The sequence below is a fragment of the Galeopterus variegatus genome, unplaced genomic scaffold, assembly GCF_000696425.1.
Source record: "Galeopterus variegatus unplaced genomic scaffold, G_variegatus-3.0.2 Scaffold262, whole genome shotgun sequence".
NCBI lineage: Eukaryota > Metazoa > Chordata > Mammalia > Dermoptera > Cynocephalidae > Galeopterus > Galeopterus variegatus.
In genome coordinates this window covers 511,749-519,812 of record NW_007726373.1, presented here as the reverse complement: position 1 = coordinate 519,812, position 8,064 = coordinate 511,749, and the positions used below count along the sequence as shown (strand labels likewise).

At 43.6% G+C, this 8,064-nt stretch overlaps 1 pseudogene; it reads right to left on the bottom strand.

Moving 5' to 3' along the window:
* Positions 1 to 7,143: 7,143 nt before the first annotated feature.
* Positions 7,144 to 7,497, bottom strand: LOC103585660 (annotated as a pseudogene).
* Between the last annotated feature and the right edge of the window lie 567 nt (positions 7,498 to 8,064).

Sequence of the window (8,064 nt, the reverse complement as noted above, 5' to 3'; positions counted from 1 at the left end):
AAAACTTGCATGCGGGGCAGCCTGCCCACTTAGACATAGTTGGGGACAGCCTGTGGATTTTGCAGGACACCAAGAAGACGTCCCCTATCAGCCATTCTTGTCAACTTCCAAAATTCATCCTTCAGAAGCTGAGTCATTTTCATGTTAAGTATTGTCACGTCCCAAATATTTATGGAGCACCTCCTATGCCCGAGGCCCCACACTAGGTGTTGGGAATAAAGAGATGAATAGGACATGGTTCCTAACCTCAAGGAGCTCATAGTGTCACTACTGTAGGAAGACACCAAAACGTATCATGATAGGGCTCTGTAGTAAGTTAAACTGTGAAGATATACATAGGATGTGTATCCAAGGCACCCTGGGGTGAAGGGGGAAGGTGATGGGAAGGAGACAAAGGATGTTTCCTGGAGGAGATAATACTACGCTGAATCTTAAAGAGAGGTAGGAGGCATGAGCCAGGCAAGGTGGGAGGACGGTGCTGGCAGGGATCTGTTGTATATAGAAACCACTAGCAGTTCAGGGTTGTCCGTATAATGTGCAGGACAGGGAGCAGCGAGAGATGCGCTTGAAGGGAGAGGCAAGGGTGTATGGGGAGAGTCTTGTGTAAAGAGTGGGGCTTTACCGTGTACACAGTGGGGCACTACCTGGTGGTTTTAAAAAGGAGAATGAAATGGTCGTTTTATTTTTATTTTTTTAAAAGATGACCGGTAAGGGGATCCTAACCCTTGGCTTGGTGTTGTCAGCACCACACTCTCCCAGGTGAGCGAACCGGCCATCCCTATATAGGATCCGAACCCGTGGCCTTGGTGTTATCAGCACCGCACTCTCCCGAGTGAGCCACGGGCTGGCCCTGAAATGGTCATTGTAGACAGATCAATCTAGTAGCTGAGGGAGAAGGGACTGAGGGGTTCGAAACTGGAAACAAGAAACCTGGTTATAGAAGGGCCTTCCAGGAGAAATGAAAAGGCAAATTTGAGAAAAATTGAGTAGGACTTAGTGATGTGGGCACTTCCCACCACCTGCCCGCCACCCCAGACTATTTTGAAGCGAATCTCAGACTTCATATCGTTTCATCTGCAAATATTTCAGGATATATATCTAAATATATAGAGACAAGGATTCTTTTTAGAAAAATAACCACAGGGTTGGCTGGTTAACTCAGTAGGTCAGAGCACAGTATTACACCATCAAGGCCAAGGTTTTGGATCCCCAGACCGGCCAGCCACCAAAAAATAAAAAAAAAAAGAAATGTGAAAAAAGAAAAAGAACCACAATACTATTTTCAATGCCCCCCTAAATTAACAAAAACATGTCTTAATATCATCAAATATCTAGTCATTGATCAACTTTTCATCTTTATTGTCTCATAAATTTTTTAAAAATTATTTGAATCAGAATAAGATCCATACATTGTGATAGGTTAGTGTATCTGACTCTGTGTCAGACTCTCTCATCGTTTGGGAAACTGGCTCCTTGGTCCTGTAGAGTTTCTCACATTCCATGTTTTGCTGATTGTGTCCCTGCGATGGTGCTGAGCGTGTTCCTCTGTCCCTTGTATTTTCCATAAACTAATATCAGTTGGACATAGAGGCCCGATCACATTCAGGTTTGATTTTCCTAGCAAGACCAGGTGGTGCTGTGTTCTTCCATCAGGCCTGGTTGTCTCTCTTTTTGTGAGGTTAGCAGCCACTGATAATTGTCTAGATCTATTAATTCATTAGATTGTACAAAATGGCAATACCTCTTTTAAAGGGAAGCTACAATAATACATTAAGTCTATCACCACAGTGTGAGTAAATCTCTTAAGGCCTTTTTCCTTTTTAAGTTTTCTTAAATTGACAGATAAAATTGTACATATTTATCACGTACAACATGATGTTTTGAAATATATGTATATATTGTGAAATTGCTAAATCAAGCTAATTAACATGCATTAACTCCCATAGTTGTCTTTTTTTTTTTTTTTTTTTGGTTTTCATTTTTGTGGTGAGAACATTTAAAATCTACTCTCTCAGCATTTTTCAAGATAGAATATATTGTTATTAGCTAGAGTCGCCATGTTGTAAGGACCTTCCTCTTGAGGGGGACAGAGCAGGCGACCTGAGACCTTTGCTGGCCAGGGGTAGAATGAGGGAGAAAAGGGTAGAAAGGGGAAGAAAATAGGCAAAGAATTCATGCCCACCTCACCCACAGTTTCCCCTGTGCCAGCTCTTCTTTGTGAGCACTCAGTTCCTCCTGGGTGGGGGCGCCCCAAGAACTGACAGACTCAGTTTCTCCTGGTGAAGTTTTAAGCTAATAAAAGCATTACTTAGAAGGATGAGATGAGATCCCCTCCCTCAGGGACCTGGAGTCTTCTAAATCAAAGCAGGACTTTGCAGGAATTATCACCATTGCAGGAGTGTGGTCTCAGGAAGACGAGACAGAAGGTAAAAGCAAGCTGGGATCTAATGAACGGTGCCAGCAGGCTGAAGAAAGACTGTGTGCTCAGAAGGAACTTGGCTATTTGTGCTTTAGAGAAAGGACAGCAACCAGAAAGAAATTAGCATAATTACCCAGGACTGTCTGAGGGAGGGGACATACCAAATCTTGTGGACAAGAATATTAGGGTCACTAGAGTGGTACATTCTGCCATGAGGCAGAGACAGTCATTTACTCATTTATTCAGCAAACATATATTGAGTTCTTACTGTGTACTAGGTACTATGTATCAGGTACTAGGTGTTGAAAGGTAGGGGAGAAGGGAGAGGCACAACCCCAGGGGAGCATGTGATTCTACGAAGCCCTCTGGGGGATTTGCTATTGCAAAAAGGATGCTGCAGACCCGAGACCACAACTGCCACACCTAGCTCCCCCTATTTTTGATTTGTAAGTAATTGTAACTCCTGCGATCCAGGCTAACAGAACAAGATAGACACTTGTTTTGTCCAAACAGTCTTAACTGATCCTATGAAATCCATTTTGCTATGCTGCAGAGGTAGGGCAATGTTCTAGTCCAGGCTTGCCCCAAAGAGAAAACTTATATAAGAATTTTATGAACCAAAATATTACAATCGCTTTTCCAGCATCTTTGCAATAGCTGCCCCATTCTATCATTCTGGAGACCCACATAACAAAACACCCGCTTTGCACCGTCCCTCGTGCAAAGGAAAATATTGGCTTTCTGCTTTATATAGTAATTTCTTACGAGTTTTGTTTGTACACGTTTGATTAGTGTGAATCAGTCTCTAAGAACTCGACCTAGTTTTAAATGCACTAGCAAAGGTGTGCTCATTTATTCATTCATTCATTCGACAGGCATTGACTGATCACCTATTCAAGGGTCAGACCCTGTGCAGATCTCGGAATACAGAGAGGAATAAGTCACAGTCCTGGGGGCTCACAGTACAGGGGACTCCTGTATTAAGTAAAGAGATAACTGGAAAATCTTTAAAGTTCCTTCTACAATAAGAGGTTCTATGATTTTAAAAAAGCCACAACTTCCTGGTGTGGGCAACCTTCACCCTCCCCAAGACTGGATCATGCCGTCACTTCTCTTGCCCAGCAGGAGCAGAATTATTGACTTGCCTGTCAGCACATGTGACAAGGAGCTGGGGTACAGTGGCCCCGAAGAGAATTAATTTTCTCACTGATACAATGGGGAGAGCATAAATCAATATATTGAATATTTCTTTTCCACCAAGTTTGCCAGAACATCAGGAGAGTCTCATACTTGTGGGAACAAAAGCATTAATGGCAATTAAATAAGGTAAAATCATATTTAATTTTTACATTGTGGTCATCTTTTACCTAAACACCTTTCTTTAGTCCTTTGAAGAACTACCTGGTGGTTGTAATTTCCCTTAACATTTTTTACTTCACTCTTAACTGAGCCACACTTATCAATCATGGCACAGCAACAAGGAAAGGACCTGAGGCTCGCTACCAGACAGAAGAGAGCAGAGGCTGCCCCACACCAGAGACGGGGCCCTGGAGCTGGCCGCTGGCAGGAAAAAGGTTTGGGAATCAAGCAGACCTGAGCTTCAATCCTGGTTCTGCTCCTTTTGTCAGGGAGTGACTTCGACCCACTCAGTCCATATCCCTGAACCTCCATTTCCTCATCTGCAAAACAAAGGGAGCCACACCTACCTGAACAGGTTAGAGAAGGGACTAACCACAGTGGACATTAGTTGGTTGTCTCCCAATAGCACCTCAATTCTAAGCTGGGGGTTCTCCCACTTTTAGGCATGCATTCTGAGTGGGATGACACCAGCTCTACCTCCTGGTGTAGCTTCTGATTGGCTCAGGCCAGCCAACATACCCCACCTCCCCGGTCACGTGATTGGCTTACTGATGAGTCTACTGCTAGTTAAAGCCAATGAGAGGCAGTGAAACATGTGCTGGGGTCTCTGGGAAGGACAAGCTTCTCTCATCCGTGTGCACTTGAACAAGGAACATGCAGCCCCAGGAACTGTTGATAGCCCTTTCGGAAGAGCCTGCCAGAGAATGGAGCCAGGACTGAGGATGTCCAGGTCACATTTTTGATGTGGATGAAGCCTGACCTGAAGCTAGAGCTACTCCTGGACTGTTCAGTTAAGTGACCCTACTTTACTATTTCAGCCAGTTCAAAAGGAGTGTTCTGTTTCTTAAAACATCAGAAAGTCCTGACTGGTTTTAGTCAGTTGAGTGATGGTCCCCAAAAAGATGTCTACACCCTAATCCCTGGAAGCTATGAATGTGACCTTTTTCAGAAAAACGGTCTTTTCAGAAGTAATTAAGATCTTGAGATGAGATCATCCTGGGTTATCCAGGTGGGCCCTAAATCGAATTACAAGTGTCCTTATGAGAGACGCACAGACCATGTAAAGATGGAGGCAGAGATTAGAGTTATGCAGCCACAAGCCAAGGCACACCTAGAGCCACCGGAAGCTGCAAGAGACAAGGGAGGATTCTCCCCTATGGACATCAGAGACAGCAAGGCCCTGCTGACACCTTGATTTGAGGCTTCTTCCCTTCACAACTGTGAGAGAATAAATTTCTGTTGTTTTAAACCACCAAGGTTATGGTTATTTGTTGCAGTAGCCCTAGGAAACTAATATACCGATCAATGTACATCTAGAGATAATACTGTTCTTTATCCATTTTTAACATCTTTCCATGACTTTGCCATTCCCCATCCTTAAAAGGGCTGAGGCAGTCCGGGCTTGAGCATCATTTATTTATTTATTTATTTTCTTTTTAAGCCCATAGTACCTGGTATTCCCAAGCAGTCTCCCATCCAAGTGCTGACCAGGCCTGACTCTGCTTAGCTTCCAAGATCAGATGAGATTTAGCTACATTCAAGGTTTACCAGCCTGGTCTTTTCCTAGCTGTGTGACCTTAAGCAAACTACTTAACCTATCTGTAGCTCAGTTTCTTCATCTGTAAAATGTTTTTAGTAGCATTAAATGAGGGAATACATGTAAGCGCTTAGTATATACTATACACATAAGTATTGGTTATTATGTATTCTTCCCTGTTCTTTAGTGATTTCCTTTCCTCATCAGAATGCTACTTCATGGTAATGTCTCATTTTGTTCCTGCTTAGATTTTTTTTTTTATCATTATTCCTTGTGATTCATTCACCTCATTATGCATCTAGGCCATTAAAATGGGGAGAATGTCATAGTCAGAAGAGTATATACAAGCCAAGCCCAGTGGGATCTCACTTGATAACTAGAGTTAATGATCAGAAGAGTCAGAAGTCCAGCCATTAGCAGAAGAGAAGAACAAAGAACCCGATTTGACTAAAAAGCAGTTCAATACCCATGGCTTCTAACTGACTATATTTCTCTAGACTTTCCTTTGAAGTGCTTATTTCAAAAGCTATAAATAATTTAATTGATTTTCAAAGTAATTGAGTTGTTTTTGAAAGGTGCTGCATGTTCATTTGGTTTGTGGTGGGGACGGAGAAGTCGGGAGAAGGAAGGATTACCAGTTTTAAAAGACCCTCTGAATATCCTATTTTCCAAATTTCAAAGACAGCATTTGTTTTTAAAACAATCATTGTCTCCCTTTCTTCAAAGGAATTTTAAGAGTAGGCGTTAGATTAAAAATCACTTAGTTCAGAACAGCACAACAGCTTTTTCACTTATGAGAAACTGGCAATTTCAAAAAGGGTTTCATTTACTGCTGGAGCTGGGCTGCAGGGCTCTCCTTCCACGTGGCATTCGTAGCTGAGTGTCCCTGACTCTCTGCTGTGTCTGTAGGGCCTGCTCATCGTGACACTGACCTATCTTCCTTTCCTCCCACTTTTACTGTCTCTCCTTCACATAAGTGGGGAAGGAGCGAAGGAATCTGTTTCCCAAGCTGATACCTTTACCACATTTGCAAACTAAAGAGTCTCTCTCATGGTGCACCTCAGAATGGCTGGAAGCCTTGATCCTGAAAAAGGGAAACCCACCTGTGGCCCTCACCTAAGAGTTTCTTGGGCAATTCTTGAAGCAAGTGTGAATAAAAATGATTGCTATCATTGTATGTGAAAAAAAGACTGATATCATCATACCAATGTCATTTGAAAATGAAGACCTAATTTGTTGCACTGTGATGTTATGACATCTGGAGGCCCTTATTCAGTGTAACAGATGAATTAATCATTTCAAAAAAGCCTTTTTTTGGTGGCTGCCCGGGGATCCAAACCTGTGACCTCAGTTTTACTAGCACCACGCTGTCCCAAGTGAGCTAACCTGCCAGCCCCTTGAAAATGGCATTTTTGTTTTGTTTTGTTTTTTGTTGTTGTTATTGTTTTTATTATCAAAACCCTTAGGTCTCGTTTTGTCTCTTCCAATGAAGAAGAATGTGTCTTCACTGGGCCGAGTGTGTAGAAGCCTGGGGCAGGGACATGAAATCCATGAGGAAGCAGGTTGGGTGTCTGAACCTCCATCTCCTGTCTGAGCTTGTTGGCATGTTTGGCAAGTGCTGAGAGGAGCACTGTGCTGGGGAAGCCAGGGGAGAGCCGTGGGCAGGCTGGCCTTTAGTTTCTTCATTCCCACCTTTTGCCCCTTTGTCCTAGGATACTCTGACCAGCAGGGCACGTATGTGTCAGCCCATGTTCCCCGTCCTGCAGGTTCCCAGGTTCTATTCTGCAGGTGACGGTCTCCCTCCAAGCTCTCGATCCACCTCCTTGGCCTAGTTTTCCAGCATCTGCTCACAGGTTCGGGCCACATCACTGAGGTTGAGGCGGGGGCATAGTCCACTCACTTCAGAGCCATCTGACAGTCCTTCCTCAAAGAGTAGCTGGAGCCCTCATGGGGCTGCCCAGTGGCCACCTGGGTGAGGTAGCAGATCTGAGCTGACAGCTCTGCCTCCACGTGTTGCACCGAGACAGTGAAGGCCACCGCCTGCCGGTCTAGAAGCTGCTCGTTGGTTTTATCCTTGGACAATACAGATCACTGTATCTGAATTCCGAAGGATGGCACCAATTTCCCGTTTGATGTCTTCCAGGGCATGTAGTCGCTCGTTTGTCAGGCTGTAGGTGGCCATTGTCACTCTGGGAATCCTTCAATTTCTCCTTCTGCAAAATGCGACCCTCGAGCCCCCAAAATGACATTTTTACAGCTCTGTGAACTTGATAAATTGTGATTTCTCTCTTTGACCTTGTTGGCCACCATTGGGTAAGTTTTCAAGATGCAAAAGTGAAAGGCTTTGAGATGACACCTTGTCCCATCCTCAGCAGAAGCCTCAGGGCCAGGAGCCAGCCATACTGTGACCTGGATTGAGCAGCATTCATGGCACAGATGGCAGGGTTAAAGTATGTGAGAGGGAAAGAGTGAGGAAAATAAAGGAGAAGGAAGAGGAGAGGTGGAAGAAGGAAAGGGACAAAAAGATGCAAACATTAGGGAGAAAGAAGTAACAGCCTTTAACAAACCCCGGTACAGCAATCTCAGTTTGGGCCTAATTGTTTGTGGTACTGTTAGAGAAGCAGAATGAATGTAGGATCGTAAGATAATATTTTTCTTACAGAATATAATTTTTTTTTTTTTACAAAAGGAAGGATTATAGTGGTAGGGATAAAAAACTCCTGCTTAAAATGGTCTCACTAGTCTTACT